Source organism: Pholcus phalangioides, unplaced genomic scaffold (genome assembly GCF_987345545.1).
Source record: "Pholcus phalangioides strain wild (caught in Gottingen) unplaced genomic scaffold, Ppha-v1.0 ptg000014l_1, whole genome shotgun sequence".
In the NCBI taxonomy this organism is placed as follows: Eukaryota; Metazoa; Arthropoda; class Arachnida; order Araneae; family Pholcidae; genus Pholcus; species Pholcus phalangioides.
The window spans coordinates 5,923,497-5,940,550 of record NW_028301607.1 but is presented as its reverse complement, the minus strand read 5'-3'; the positions used below and the strand labels follow the sequence as shown (position 1 = coordinate 5,940,550).

The 17,054-nt window shown below is 38.2% G+C and overlaps 1 protein-coding gene across 3 annotated transcripts in view; it reads left to right on the top strand.

Moving 5' to 3' along the window:
• Positions 1–23: 23 nt before the first annotated feature.
• The window catches only part of Vmat (Vesicular monoamine transporter), an 85,233-nt gene continuing 68,202 nt past the window's right edge, over positions 24–17,054 (top strand). For 2 of the 3 annotated variants that reach the window (XM_089241592.1, XM_089241594.1), the window contains exon 1: positions 24–243. The gene's annotated coding sequence lies outside the window, so the exon portion shown is untranslated. Of the gene's footprint in view, positions 244–11,635; positions 11,672–17,054 lie in introns of those variants that run through there. The other variant, XM_089241593.1, reaches the window with a different exon arrangement.

Sequence of the window (17,054 nt, the reverse complement as noted above, 5' to 3'; positions counted from 1 at the left end):
GTCGCGAACAAAGCCAAGTTTTCCCACGGAATATAATTTCATAGGCGGGGCGGGAAGAAGTTTTATATTATCGTAATAATTATAATATAAATATTCAAATATTATCGAATTAACATTTTTTTAAATTAGAATCCCGATATAAGTGAAGAAAATATCGATTTTTTACTTGGATTTTTTTCATAGAGTGAATTTCTTGGCAAGAAGAAGAAGAAATCGGGAAAAGCTTTTTGCTGGAATTTATTGGTAAATATTTATTTGCAACATTTTGAATTATAATTATGCATTATATTTAATATTGCATTGGGTGAGACTTGGAAACGGTATTGTTCAGTTGTAACGGACGTTAAAAATAATTTTTTAGTAATGAAAGTGAAAGATTGATTACTAATTAAATTATTAAGTGATTTATGACCTTCGTGAATTATTATTATTCAAACTATGTGACGTGGATCCTCACGGTTCTATGAGATCTCAAAAAGTTGCCGCGCCAGTCGTTTTAGGGCAGGGTCACCCTTACCAGACGCGGGGACAGAGGCATCTTAATAATCTTGTGGCCTGTTTAGCCTCAATTTTTTATATTGCGTGGGAGAGGGGAATCGTGCATCCATAAAAATTTATACAGCATTACAAAATATACAGCAATGCTGAAAAATATCCGTACAAAATAAATAAATATATATACGGGGTGATTATAAAAAAACTATCCCGAAATATGGACCCCTAACTATGTACCATTCACAGAAACTGAATGAAATTTTGGCATAAGGTATTTTGAGGTATGCGCTCAAGAATGATATGGAAAACAAGTGTCACTCTAACAGTTACGGTTACAGTGAGAAAATTTCGAAAATATCAAATGGCAACACCAAGTTTTTTGTATTGGAATGCGATCTCCATACTGAAAAATACTAAATAGCGTTGGAATGGCACCTGTAGCACGAAAATGCCCGGAGCTAGGCAAGGAAAAAGGACTTTGCCGCGCACCAGAGCATTAATGTTCGTTTCATTCGTCACACCGTCGTTTCTTCGGCTGAGATCCCAGCCTGATTAGTCCTCCACAAGGTCATGTGGAAACACAATAAAATGCTTTATTTTATGCTGCTTCTCTGTCCTTATTGGTTGTCCTCACTTTTAGCCTATCTACCGCCGGTGATTTTCATGCTACAGTTGCCGTTCGAACGCTATTTAGGGGTTTTCACAATGGAGATCACATTCCAATACAAAAAACTTGGTGTTGCCATTTGATATTTTCGAAATTTTCTCACTGTAACCGTAACTGTTAGAGTGACACTGTTGTTTTCCATATCATTCTTGAGCGCATGCCTCAAAATACCTTATGCCAAAATTTCATTCAGTTTCTGTGAATGGTATGATAGTTAGGGGCCCATATATCGGGATAGTTTTTTTTATAATCACCCTGTATATCCAGACACAATTTGATGTAAATTAATAGAAAAAAATTGATGATAATTTGAAGAAAATTTGAATTTGATGAACGAAATAATTTCAAAACTAATCAAAATTAGGACCGAACAAAAGAAATCGTCTGAGCACTCACGAAAATTCAGAATTGATGAATTGAAAATAAGAAAAAAATAATTGACAGAATAATTTCAGCGCCCGTGAAAATTCAGAATAAATGAAAGAAATTTAGGATCTATGCAAATGCAGAAAATTCGGAAATTATTTCTTTCTCGATGAAAATGCGAAATTCCAGAACCAAATTTTCACGACGTGAAAATGCAGAGTTGCGTGCCACAAAGAAAATTGAAATTCGAAACATGGAATAAAGACATAAAAAGTTATATTCTGGTAAATTAAGCTATTTTTTTCGAGCTTTAAGGCACAATTTCTCGATGGACAACTCACCATCCAATGTAAGTGCTGTGTGTACGTGCGTACACTCATATTATCTATGCCAGATTTTTTGAGATTACAATGTAATTCCAAAGGGGGTGCTGATATGCAACAAAACTTCTGAGTTTGTTTGAGCTCCATAAGACTTATGGCCGAAACACGATACACTGACGTGACGTGATAACCGCATCACGTCAGTGCAGTGCGTTTCGGCTTCGCTGCTTTAGGTAGACTTTATTGCTCCGTGGGAATGGGCGGGATACGGGGGGGGGGGGCAATGCATCCCCAGCGTCAAAGGTAAAGCCAACTGATTTAATATATTTGCATATATATAAATTGAAATCACCATCATCATGCCCCCCCCCCCCAGACTTACAAGTCTATCGCCGCCTATGTCCGTAGGGTTCCGAGTCTCATCTCAAGGTAAACTAATTACATGCAGGAATTTTACATGCATCCTTACCGGATGTAAAATCCACCCCGGACAACAGCAAGACTAGCGGTACACCCCTATATTGATTCCAACTTGAATTGACGCCACAAACTTCAACGAAATCATTCAAGTTCCAGCGTTTAAATTCCGTTTCTTTACACCTTTGCTTCGCGATCAATATCCAGATTATCCCTGGCTAACATGGTAAATCGTCAGGAAAAGGTTGCTACGTCCTTCGAATTCAACTTGTGGATTGTCATGATGGAGAAATGTCACATTTCTACTGGTAATTTCACTTGAAATTATGTTGCAAAATATAAATGTTATTCCCGGCCATTTTTCTTATTTTTAATTAAATTTCATCCGTTTGACATGTTGTAAATAGCATTACGTGATATACAGGGTGTACCATAAATTAATAATTATTTTAAAAATTTATAAAAGTTGAAGTAATTCGAAAATTTTTGAATGCACGCTATTTGTGAAAAACTTATTCTCATGAAGGGGGATTTTTATTAAAAAATAGTTCGAATTTTTGTGAATTGAGGGCACTGCCCGAATGTCCAACAGGAGTGATTGGATCTGAACTTTTCTTCAACCTCTTCTGTATTCGAAACATTCGTAAAGCATCAGCCGTCGATTAGTGGTTGAGGTAAAACAACTTCAGCAATAGCGCTTTATCCCCATATTAGCAGCAATGAAAACCTGATGTAAGTGCTAGTAGCGGAAAAATTCAAAAATGAGCAATCACTGCATCAATGTTCGCCATTGCACATCTAGATGCATGATTCCGGAATCAAAACTCAATTTTACTCCTCTAAATTTTGTTGAGGAGTAAAAGTTTTCCTTCAAATTTTAGGTAACCCTTTCTAAATAGAGTTATTTCTCAGTTCTTCATAAAAAATACCCGAATTTTCAAAAAAATTACTCCTTAAAATTTTGGGAAAGAGTGAAATTACTCTTTAAAATTATTTTTTCGGAAATCACTGCCGTGCATTTTATGGGACGCTGATTTGTATATTTCCAGTGATTTTTGCTTTCGTGCAGCTTCCTCTATCGACAGAAATTTTAACTTAATTTTTTTCCTGTAAAAAACAACAACACCCTTTCGTTGAGAATAACCTTTTCGCAAACCGCATTCAAGTATAACAATTCCTTGAATAGAATTGTTATCTTTAAACTATTGACGAATTTACAGGACATCCTGGCTTGTATCACAGAGTAGTTTGAGATTATGTCGCTCATTTTATTTTACTGAATTGACATTAGACCGATTTCATCTCGAGACGTGCATCAATAATTTTCATAATTATTTATGTATTACCCCGGGTAGCAGCATTCCTAGGTTAATAACACTGATGTACGGGTTACACGGAATTTTTCCTGCTAACGTGAGATAATGATTCATCATGTCTGTGAATAGAAATGGATTTTTTTTAAGAGAAAATATTTTATAATTTGAAAAACGATTTGTGTGTGACACTAGAATTATCATGAATTATTTTTTCCCACATATTCTTTTGCTGGTCCGCAAATTGTTACCCTGATTTATTTATCTTTTGCTAATTCACAAACGATAGTTTCTGTTTATCGATTATCTGTTGGTCCTAATTATTCCTCTTACATTTTGAATAATTTAATTTATTATTATTTTGCCGGTCCGCAAATTGTTTCTCTTATTTATCTAACTTTTTCCAGTCTCTGAATTATTTTTCCTATTTATTTATCTTTTGCCGGTCTGCAAATTATTTCTCCTATTTATCTTTTGCTACGGTTCCTATTTATTAATTTTTAGTCGGTCCGAATCATTCTTCCTATTTATTTACATTTTGCCGGTCCGCAAATTATTTCTCCAATTTATGAAACTTTTGTCAGTTCCTGAATTATTTTTCCTATTTATTTATCTTTTGTGAGAAATCCCTCTTTGTGAGAGAATAACTAAGTTTTTGGCAATGATGCTGGTGACTTAAAATGCCACATTGAAACCCTCCCCCCCCGGTGTCTACGACCGGGACTACACAATAAAGGTTTGATGGAAAATCTTTTACAAAACTTTTATAGGGTAATCCCGGCCTAAGTCACTCGTTAGTTGCCCATTTGCTTGCTCTCTCTCTTAAATCGCTCTTTTGATTACAGTCTAATCCCGTTATATCTCGTTTTAACGAACACTTTTCTAATCCCCCAAATAAGTTTACCTAGGAACAATGTAGGTAACCTGGAATTCCTTTATAACGAAATTTCGTTTTAACGAAGTGATTCCTCCGGTCTCTTCGCGTTCGTTATAACGGGATTCGACTGTATTACCATGTCTGCGCATTCTCTTGGTGTTCACTGACATGCTTGCACAATCTCACCCCCTCCCTCCAATGAGGAATGCCCCCCGGCTGCTAGCTCTTGCGTTTTTTTTTGTATGGATTATGGGTTCTGCTAAGAAGTCAAATTCATGGGGAGCCTCCCTGTGATCCTAAGGCAGGGGATCTGCAGCCTTTCAGACATTGCGGGCCAAATTAAATTTTCCGCAAAGCCCGCGAGCCACGAAGTCATACCGCGGCATTCTCGGTTATTAAACAAGATTCTCAAAATTATTGAACACTTCAATTTACGCTCTGAACCTATTACTTTCATTTAAATTTGAATTTCTATTGATTTTCAAATAAAATTTTTTCATTAATTAATTGATTCAGTAATTAATTAATTACTTTGTTTTATTAAATCTGAGATCCGCCCGATGATTCCGGAATTATTTTTTCATTAATTATAAAATTATTAATTTTAAAAATTCTTAATTTTTTTTCATGAATTCTCTTGGGAAGGGAAAAAGGTCCCGCCCTTCATGCGCACGTTATTGTGGAGTACAGCCATGGCCCCCACATCAAGGAGCAGGGCCCCTAGGATGGAACCTTTGGTGCGCCCCCAGACCAGACTTTTCACGGGCCCCTTTATACTGAATTTATGGCGTGACAAAACAAAAAAAATTATGAGAAATCGTCCCGGTCCAAACATTTACAGAGTACTCTGTTACTAGGTATAGAGGCCTGTACTATGAGGTCGGAAATTATGAATAAGAGCATTTTGGTAGGAAAAAAAGGTGGTTTTTAATGGCATGGGTGGGGTAGGAAGTGAGCATTTTTTTAACCCCAGCCTATCCGGCTTTCTTTTTTTGTTATCCGGACTGCCCTTCCGTCACATTAAGCCGGATAGTTCAGACTCTACTGTTTACCGATTCCTTCATAATTCTTACGAGTTTTCAAACTATTTACGAATTTACGGAACGCACTGTAAATAGTGCAAAAAAGATTCCGATTGTCTAATATTTTCGTCTAAGTGACACATCGGCGCCGAATTCCAATAACACCGGGACGAAGAGAGAGACACGAATCTCTTAATCGCGAAATAAAATATTTACCACACATTCTGCTATTCCCATTATCGAGGATATAAACACTTCCCCCGACCACCCCACACCTTATGGTATTAAAACAAAACAAATATTGAGAAAGATCTACACCTCCCCACAGATGCAAAGAAAAACAATATTATTATATTTTTTGATCCATAAGATAATGGTGCCGTATTCAAAAAAGAAAATAAAAATTGGTCACACATCCTTTTTATCTTTAACTAGCTATAATACCCGGCGTTGCCCGGGTTTTCTTCAATGAGGCTTTTTTGGATCACGTGATATCTCCCTCTTTCTTTGAGGGACATACAAACTGTGTCCAAGTTAACCAATATGGCAACTTCCCGCGCGACTCATGAAATAAATAAATCTAGATTTAAAGAAACGTAGAAGTGAACATTTTTTTCCTTTTTTAAAGGGCGCTAGGTAGTTAGTTCGATTTCCCCCCCCCCTCCCTTTTTGAACTTCAAGTTATCCATCTGCCTGTTTAAGCTACCAAAAATGCTTAGTTAAAGCTGTGGAATTTCTTCGATGCACTTTATGGGCCCATAATTAATTTTAAAACAACATGTAAACTATATGAATTTATGCAGTTGAATATTGAAACATTAATTTTCATGCTTGAGAAGATATAAATGGAAACTTAAAATCAGTGTTATTGCATGAATATCCAACTCAAAAGTAGGTCCGTCTAATCACTTCGTATTTAATTTTCTGGGCGTCGTATCTCTAAGCGAACTCAATATTTCAAAAATTGAGAATTCAATACACTTTTTAAAAATTATTGATGTAGTGGAAAGCCCCACTAAATTTCCGCATTTCTACAGTAAAATCGGCAATTTTAACACTGATTTCTATGAGGATCATCCTTTTCCTGACCCTCAAAGCGATGCTGATAATGATTATGACGTCATTCAAGAAACCTCATTACTGGGAGAATTGAAAATGTGGCAAACCATTATAAAGGCATAAATATTATACATATTATCACAAAAATATATAAATATTATACATATATTGACACCGTTGAAGAAGTGGCAAGCCATTGTAAAGGCATAAACACGTCTGAAACGCATTGCTAGGGAACCACGGTAACCAATGTAAACGTTCGGAAAGTGATTGTTGAGGCCCAAAAACCATTGTTGCCCTACAGTTTTTTGCCCATTTGGGGCACTTGCCCTGCTCTGACGAAATTTTAAAGTAGCCTATCGTTCAAGTCGGGCCCCATTTGGTATATATGCAAAATTCAGCGACGATCGATTTAAAATTGTAGATTTGTATAGAGAACACACACGCACACACAGACAGAAAAACAATTTTATATATATAGATTTCAATTTTATTAATACGTTGGATGAATGATAACAATACATTAGGTTAGTGAAAACCACCAAGGAGACACCAAGGTCCCATACTGGTTGTTACAATGAAGTTAATACAATAACATTTCAATTATCATACAGTGTAAAATAACGAGTCACTATGTAGTGATTTTTCAGATTGACAACAAAAAAATTATGAAAAAACATCAAAATAAGAAGGATGGGGGTTGGAGGAATGCGATTACACAAACACATATAATACAAATATATATAAATAATGCAATAATGCAACGGTCACAGGGGGGTGCTTTAGTGATTATAAAAAAACTATAAATCAACATACGATTTTGTATGAATTGGACTGGCAGAGAAATTGACAGCAAGGGTATTTTAATGAATAATTCCACCGCTGGAGGGAGAGAGAGAGAGAGAGAGAGACTTGAAAAGACAGTAACACACACAACAGGGAGTGATTGAGAATCTGAGGATGAAATCAGATTGAAAATTCGTAGCAAATGAGAGGAAGCCTCTTTTTTCTTATTTTAAAAATTTTCCCCAATTTTTTCCCGGGTTATTGGTTTTGGTACAATGAAATGAGTTGGTTCAAACTTTTCTCGGTAGAGGGAGCTACACAAAAGCAAATCACTGGAAATACAATAGTACTGCAAATAAATACATAGTCCTATAAAATGCATGTTGTGTGACTTACAGATCATTTCTGAATTTTCCTGTTACTGGCGCTCGCATAATGTTGTTTATTGTGATGTTGAAATCGGTGGATAGTGCGCAACTATTGGTTAAATTGTTTTACCTCATCCACGAATCGTCAGCTGAAGTTTTACGAGCTTTTGGACTCGGAACAGATAGAAGAAAGGTGGTCAAAACAATGATTCGCTCTCATGCAGCGCCATCTATCAGCAAAACTTCTAACCATATTTTTGCTTTAAAACCTTCCTTTCGATTCTAATGTGAATTTCTAACCTGTTTATGAATTTATGGGACGCCCTGTAAATCAAGGGTGTTCAACCTTTTGGAGAGTGTGGTTCACTTTATTGGTTTGAAAACGTGTCGCGGGCCACTGAAGTGATCTGAAATCGTGCCAGAGGGCACTTAAGTGGTCTGTAAATGTCCCGCGGGCAGTGTAAGTGTTCTAAATCTGTGTCACAGGACACTTATGTCGTCCGTTAATGTGCCGCGGGCTTCTAGAGTGATCTGGAAATTTGTCGCGGGTTATTGAAGTGATCTGTAGATATGTCAGGAGTCCTTTAAGTGATTTGTAGATATGTCAGGAGTCACTTAAGTGATCTGTAGATATGCCATGAATCGTTTAAGTGATCTGTAGATATGCCGCAGGTCACTTTCATGTTCTGAAAATATGCCACGAGTCCCTTAAGTGCGGTATTCACCGACATCGTAAACTGTGGTCACAATTTTTTAGTAAGAGATTCACACGGATTGGTTAAATTCATATTTTTAACCAATCTACGTTGATCTCTTATCCAAATATTGTGTGACTACAGTTTAAACCACGTCTGTGAATACGGCCCTTAGTGTGATCCGGGAATGTGCAGCTTGATTCATTTTTATAAAATTATGCTTTGGTGACGCGGGGGGGCCACATCATATCACTCCGAGAGCCATGGGTTGAGCATGAATGCCGCAGATCAGGGGGGGGGCATCCAACGCGTTTCTCGAGTAGCTCGAGAGAGAGCTCTGCTTATCATCAAACCAAAGAGCACCTTTATGGCAACGTTGACGTATACGTGTGAGTGATATTTGGATAATTTCAATTCTCGAATGCAATTTTTTACAGGGTGTTTAATTGAAGCGTCGATCAAACGTTCGCGAGCACCGAGCACTCTTGTTCGCACAATCGTGCTCGCTATAGCTACGGGCTGGCTGAAGATACCAGCTATCCACTGTGAGAAAAAAATATTCCAATATTCTAAAATTTCCGTCCGAATAACACACGCACATCGGCGCCGGGTTCCAATAACACCAGGACGAAGACACGCGAATATCTCTTATAATCGCAAAATAAAATATTTACTACGCATTTTCCCCCCATTATCGACGATATAAGCACCCCCCCCCACCCCGCAACTTCCCGTTATGGTATATTAAAACAAAAATAAATAATGAAAAAGATCTTCCGCACACACCACCGAAAGATGGGGAAAAAATAAACATTATTATTATTATTATATTTTTTGATCCATAATAAGATCATGGCGTCGTCTTTAAAAAAAAATTGGTCCGCATCCTTTTTTTTTGCTCCAGTTTTTTTTTCCTATTTTTTCCCGACTTTCGCATATTGGAATTCGCGCGTGGGTGACGTTATAAAAGGGCGAGGTGGGGGAAAATTTTTCTGTGGCGGTGGTGGTGGTGGATGCGATGGAGGCGAGAAGTAGTTTGATGGCAGTTCATGTGGAAGGCACTGCGAGAGAGAGAGAGAGAGAGAGTAGTGTTAGAGGAGGTTGGACTCTTAACTGCTCCTGGTGAGATGCGTGTTGGAGAGTGAATAAGTCTGCAAGGAGAGAGTCAGGTACAGACCCCGAACAAGGAGGACGTGGAGGACGTGGTGGTGGAAAAGAGCTTGGAAAATCGGGATGACTTTCCGTTGCCCGGGAATTCCTCTGGAAGTCATTATTATGGTACGATGCGAGAGATCATTATTGAATAGTCTCTCTCTCTCTCGCTCGCTCGGTGACAAGAGGAGGCGGAAAAAGAGGACAAAAGAACAGGATAAGGCAAGGATGAAGGAGATAGGTCAGAAAGAAGGAAAAAAAAAGGAAATATAAAGAAGATAATAATGTCAAAAGTTATGTCTTTTCTTTTTTATATTTATTTTGTTTTTGAAGTTGGTGTCTGGACATGTTTTTCTCCGGTGCATACGGTTGACATGTTGGAAACCGTGGAACTTGAGGTGAAAAGATGGTTTTTTTTGGAATATTGTGGAATACATTCTGGAACAATTCTATGGTCCCCCGTTATTGGCGTACATGTTACGATGAATGTTATAAATCTGGTGATTATGCATAATTTCCGGATGTTATTTGTAATGACCGACCATTTTTGTGAGTTGGTAATAAATCTCACTAAATTCATCACTTTTACCGGTGATTATGGCACAATTTCGACATTTCGTATCGACAATATACAATTTATTCAGATCAGCTCTTCTGATGTCTTTTTAGCTCTATTGAGCTTGAGCCCTTTGTTTTTCTCTGTGGTCAAGCGCCAGGTCCTGGACCACGCGTCTTTCCTCGTTGGCTTGTTGGCTCGGGTAAGCCCTCCTCCGTGGCCAGGCCAGGTCCTGAACCACGTTTTCCCTCATTGGCTTGTTGGCTCGGGTGAGCCTCCGCCGTGGCCAGGTCATGTCCTGGACCACGTTTTCCTTCATTGTCTTGTTGGCTCGGGTGAGCCCTCCTCCGTGGCCAGGCCTGGACCACGCGTCTTTCCTCGTTGGCTTGGATGAGCCTTCCGCCGTGGCCAGGCCAGGTCCTGGACCACGTTTTCCCTCATTGGCTTGGAGAATTCTACCGGACGTTTCGTCTAAACTTACGGTAGGCATCTTCAGCGACCTCTCAGCTCAGAAGATACGAAGGAAGTTGATAAGATAACTGACGGTCCGATGGTGGAACTCATGCTGACGAATACCGAGCTTCTTAGCCCTCAGCTGCTTTTCCTTCTATATGACGGCACTAAAAAAGTTGTTATGACCCGACACCTCCGAACGTCTATCACGAAGTAGTTTTCGGACATACTTCACTCACTATAGCAGTGAGACCCCATCGTAGCAGATGTTGGATGGAGAAACCATCGTCGTCATGTCGCGTCAGAAGGAAACAGTAACCGTAATTGTTGGCACATCAAACAAATTTGTCATCAGAAAAATGTACCGCAGAGTATTTCGAACATTTTGCAGCGGAGCCGTTTCGCGTGTGGGTCTGCGTACAAGACTAACTTATAAGATGTGTGGTACTAATGTTATGGCTCTTACAGAGTGTCCCACTATCGAAAGTTCGGTTTTCAAAATGGGATAGCAAGAAAACGGTGATAGATATTGAAGTCAATCTCGCGGAATATAATGTGCAAAGAGTCGGGAATTTCAGCTTCGTCATTCATGTTGCAAGGGGAATGTATAGTTTAAAATATAATAAATAAATAACTAATAATTATTAAAATAAAATAACAGTTTACATGGATACCCTGTGCCCAAAAACCTGATTGGGAAGTTGTTGGCCTGTCTCCCCCGATGTACAAAAAAGAATTCCATGTTTTGATAAGTATAAATAATTTGTGATAATTTCCCAGCTCAATTTAACCGTAACTGCAAGTTGTTATGTGGGAACACTACGCTGTTTTGGCGCACAAGAGGGTGTCGGTTGGCGCACAAGAAGGTGTTTGGCGACATACAATGAGACCTTCAGGAAGAAGCGGTAACACAGGGACAGAGTGACAAGAAACAGCATCGAGTGCGGACCTGCTCAATTTAACCGTAACTGCAAGTTGTTATGTGGGAACACTACGCTGTTTTGGCGCACAAGAGGGTGCGGTGTTTGGCGACATACAACGAGACCTTCAGGAAGAAGCGGTAACACAGAGACAAGAGTGACAAGAAACAGCAACGAGTGCGGACCCCTCTGCCTGGCGGCGGTAAGTTAATTACTGACTCCTCCCTCTCTCACTACTTGCCACCTCGCGTAATTAAATGATTATGTAAATTTTAAGAAGTGTGGGTGAATGATGGATTAAAAGAGATGGTGAATGAACCTGGAGTTAAGTACTTTATTTTAATCGTACTTTTGTGTAATTAAAATTGATACAACCGGCCTTCGTATCAGTTTCTAAGTGCAATACACTGAGACATTGGAATTCAGAGGACTGAGGAATGTCGGGAAAGAAGCCTCGTCCGTTGATGCCTAATTTTCTCCGATCTATGAATTTAAATATCTCAGCGAATATTGCACTTAGAAACGGGGAATTTTTTTTTTTTCACCAGAGACATGGCAAAAACGTTTTTTATTGGTTTTTTTTTTTGCACAGGGTGTCCATATAAAAAGTTATTTTTTTAATTTACTAACTATACAAAACTCCTTTCACGTAGCTGAACTTTGCATATTTATATTCCACAAGAATGACTGATATCAGTCACCACTTTCTTGCTATCCCATTTTGAAAATCGTCAGTGGATCGTGGGACACTACGTATAGGGTGTACATTGATTCTATGGATACTAAGTTTAGTGATATATCCATTCTTAAATTTTTTGTCTGCTTTTTAAACAAAATGCAATCTATATATATATAATTGATTTTCTGTCTGTCTGTCTGTGTGTATGTTCTCTATACAAATCTACAATTTTAGGTCGATAGTCGTCAAATTTCGCATATATACTATATGAGACCTGACTTGAACGATAAGCTACTTTAAAATTTCGTCAGAGCAGGGCAGTGCCCCAAATGGGCAAAACACTGTCGGGCAACAATGGTTTCTGGGCCTCAACAATCACTTTCCGAACGTTTACTTTGGTTACCGTGGTTCCCTAGCAATGCGTTTCAGACGTGTATATGCCTTTACAATGGTTTGTCATTTCTTCAACGCTGTCAGTATATGTATAATATTTATGACTTTATAATGGTTTGCCACATTTTCAATACTTCCAGTAATGAGGTTTTTGAATGACGTCATAATCATCATCAGCATCGCTTTGAGGGTCAGGAAAAGGATGATCCCCATAGAAATCAGTGTTAAAATTTCCGATTTTAATGTAGAAATGCGGAAATTTGGTGAGGTTTTCTGTCACATCAATAGTTTTAAAAATTGTATTAAATACTCGATTTTTGAAATATTGAGTTCGCTTAGAGATACAAGCCCAGAAAATTAAATATGAAGTAATTATCCGGACCTACTTTTGAGTTGGGTATCCATGCAATGACATTGATTTAAACTTATTTATATCTTCTCAAGCATGAAAATTAATGTCTCCGTATTGTCTTTTGATATTAAACTGCATAAATTTATATAGATTATAGCTTTTTTTAAAATCAATTATGCGTACGTAAAGTACATCGAAGAAATTCCACAGGTCTAACTAAGCATTGTTGGAAGCAGAAACAGGCAGAAATAGATAACTTGAATATACGCTCTAGCGATATATAGATATATCTCCTCTGTAGCTTAGTGGTCAGAGCACTCGTCCGGCATTCGAGGGACCCAGGTTCGACTCCCGGTAGAGGCAGAGATGAGCTTTTTCCTTCCTTAAAAAATTAACATCTCAAATAATAAATATCTTCCCAACATCCAGTCTTCCGTATATCTTGTAGATAACTTGAAGTTCGGGAGGGGGATCGAAATACCTAGCGCCCATTAAAAAATGAAAAAAATATTCGTTTCTATGTTTCTTAAAATCTATATTTGTTTATTTCATAAAGTCCCGCAGGAAGTCGCCATATTGGTTAACTTAGACACGGTTTGCATGTCCCTCAAAGAAAGAAGGAGATATCACTTGATCCAAAAAGCCTCATCGAAGAAAACCCGGGCAGCGCCGGGTATTATTAGCTAGTAACTTAATTTACATTAAACTCCCTTGAAAAATTCAGTTTTTTACGCTTTTGGTTTTGATTCGATCGAGGACGAGCACCGAAACTCCGTAACCGTTGAATTGTGGATTTATTTTCGTTTCCCAACAAGGTGTTGAGACTCCACACCTCATGCATTGGATACTGTTTTCCGTGGAAAGATGTTTTCGTTTTTTGCTCCCGTTCATCTTTAACGTGGAAAGCATAGAGCTGATGTTATTGATGGTAAATGATATTTCCCCGGGTAATTAATACCCGCGTTTAAGCCACCAAGATCTAGTTTGTCCGAGTTTCGATGGAGCTGCCACAAGCGATCACGAGAGCAGTACTAATTTGATCGTTTCCAGATCAGCTATCTGTGAGGGAACGACTAGAAAAAGGCGAAATAAAACTACCATTAATAGATATATATTCTAGCTTCTTCTGAATAATATTCCATCACAAGTACTTTCTTCGGTACATTTTTTTTCGTCGAAAAATTACTCTTACGAATGAGGATTATTTACTAATTTGGAGAAAACATTGGTTATAATTTTGTCGACAGAGGAAGTGAAAAATTTTTTACTTGCGTCCAGACAAATTTTTACAAGAACATATCGTGAAAAAGTCCTTAATTTTGCATTTATGCGAATTTTCACAAGCAGGGAACTATGTCTATTTACATTGGAGCAAATGTTTATGATCATATATCCCTGGAAACTACATTTGTTCGCATTCAAGATAGAGTTTACAAGTATATATCGTTCAGAACCATGCTTATTTGTATTCAGGAAAATGTTTACAACAGCATATATCTTGAGCAACTAAATTTATTTGATCATTTTTGTCACACCACGGTGATTTTCTGCACACGAGGGCTAATGAGAACGGGACGTGCAATTTATTGCCGATTCCGAACGGCTGCATTTGTTTTTAATACTCACCGAGAGGTAGATGTGCTAACCCTGCGATGTGAGACTAATTGCAGTAGCAATCTTTTTCTGTGGTCGTGTCACCGTTTCTGTTGTAACTCCATTGTCAGGAAAATTTCTGACAAGGATGAACCGGGTATGGAACTCGCGACACCTCTAAACATCATCCTTTGGTACTTTAAGGCGAGTACCTTATCGACCTGGGCTACCACGACCCAAATGCATTTATTTGCATTCAGCTGCATGTTCACGAGTTTGAATGAAGGAGAGAACTGCATTTATTTGCACGCGCGCGCGCGCACACACACACACACACACATCTTTAAAATCATATATCACGAGGAACTATTCATTTACATTTAGGCAAATATTTAAAACAACGTATATCTTGAGAAACTATATTTGCACTAAGGCAAATGTTTAAAAGAATGTATCGTTGGGAATTCCTTAATATTTCATCCAGCCAAACGTTCACAAGCATATATTAGGGAGATCTGCATTTATTTGCATCCAGACAAATGTTTAAAACAGCTTATATCTTAAAGAACTACATTTATTTGCATTCAGGCAAATGTTTACAACAGCAAATATCGCGAGGAACTACATTCATTTGCATCCAGGCGAGTTTTTACAACTACAAAAATTTGAGTGGAACTATATTTTTCTGAAATTCACGGAAATGTTTATAAGCATAATATATCAAAATAACCACATTTGTTTGCACTCAGGCAAATGTTTAAAAGAACATATCGTTAGGAGTTCCTTAATATTGCATCCAGCTAAATGTTCACAAGAGCAGATCGGGGAGATCTGAACTCCCAAAATGTTGTGCATTTCAGACAAATGTTTACAACAACATATATCGGAAAGAACTAAATTTATTTGCATTCAGGCAAATGTCTACAACAGCATATATTGTGGGGGGGGGGACTATATTCGTTTGCATTCAGGCAAATGTTTACAACAGCATGTATTGTGGGGCAGCTATATTCGTTTGCATTCAGGTACATACTTACAACCATATAACATTCAGGAAAGCGTCTACAACAGCATACATTCGTGGGGGGGGGGGGGTATGCTAACTTGCATTAAGACAAAGCATGTATCGGGGAAAGCTACATTCATTTGCATTGAGGTAAAGTTTTGCAAGCATGCATCGTGAGGGAACTGTTCATTTATATTGGGATAAATGTTCACAAGTGTATATCGTGGATAATAACGTTCTTGCGACACTGAATAAGATCGACTATTGTGGACCCTTTATGTTACTCTACAGACAAAAATAAATTGATGCCGTGTGAGCTGAACAAACTGACCGTTCATTTCTACGACAACAGCTGATTATTCATTTCTCAGTAATGTGCCCGTCAGGAACTACTTCAACAGAGACTTCGTTTGTTTAAGACTAGTTTCTTTCATATAGTCATAAGAAATGATTTGCGGCCATTGTAATTAAAGGCGAGAATAAGTGGGGGAGGTGAAAGAGAGTGTATTGCGTATAGTCCTAATCTATTATATTATCAGAGTTACGCGCGCTTCGCATTCTAGTAGTGGGGTGCTATCTGTCTTCGATGTTTTGAAGTGAAAACGGCAGATACCCAAATTTTTCGCGTTGTGTAAGTATCATGTCGAAGGTCTGCCTGCTCCCTACGAAGACTTCATTAGGGACTGGGTGCGATGGAATAATAAGGACTTACGCGTCGTCATTCTTTGCGAAGCCCTGCACGGAAATGTGATCGAGAGAAATCGTTTGTTCGGTTAAAAGTGACTCTCCCTCATTTGGGATATGCAAGTTCTTGTGCAGTTGGACACACACATTTGAGCAATTTTTTAGGTTTTGGTTTTTAAAAGATGGTGCAACAAAACATATGATAGTACTTAGAAGAAGAAAAAATGTATTTCGATGTGACATTCTTCAAAAAACTTCTCTCAAAGTTCGTGGAAGGGTTCTTAAGTATATTATTGAATTTTTTTCTGGTTATCTCGGCTGTATCATCGCCAATTGGAACCAGATAAGATCTACTGAATGAACGAAGCTTCGAGAAATATAGCATTTCTAAAGGTTTTCCAAGATTGGAAATGACTTTTGACTGCTTCATGAAGTTTCATGCATGATTCGATGTCACATATGGTACAGAGGAGTGTTTCCGAGAAGTTTTCTGCTCAACAGAAACTGCCGAATCGTTAACGCAGTGTTCAAACCTGTTGGAGTGATCCAGTGCTACGGCAACGCTACAGAAGGAACTGCACGATCCGCCGCTGTCGTGAAGAAGAGCCTATCGGTGAATTCAAAATGAGTATATATTTTCTTCAGCATGATGCTTTCATTCTAAGGTGACTTAAAAATTATATCGAGCTGACTCATCGCCCTCTATATTTAAAGCCCCGTTTACATGTGCAATATTGCGGTAACATTGGGAGTTCTGGCACCTGTCTCTCCTGAGGCAAACAAAAAAGACCAGAAAAGTTTTGGAAAATAGCATAAATAGAAGGGAAAATGCGTTTGCCGTTAGATTTTACTGTTTTTTACAAACTTTTCCTCGTTTG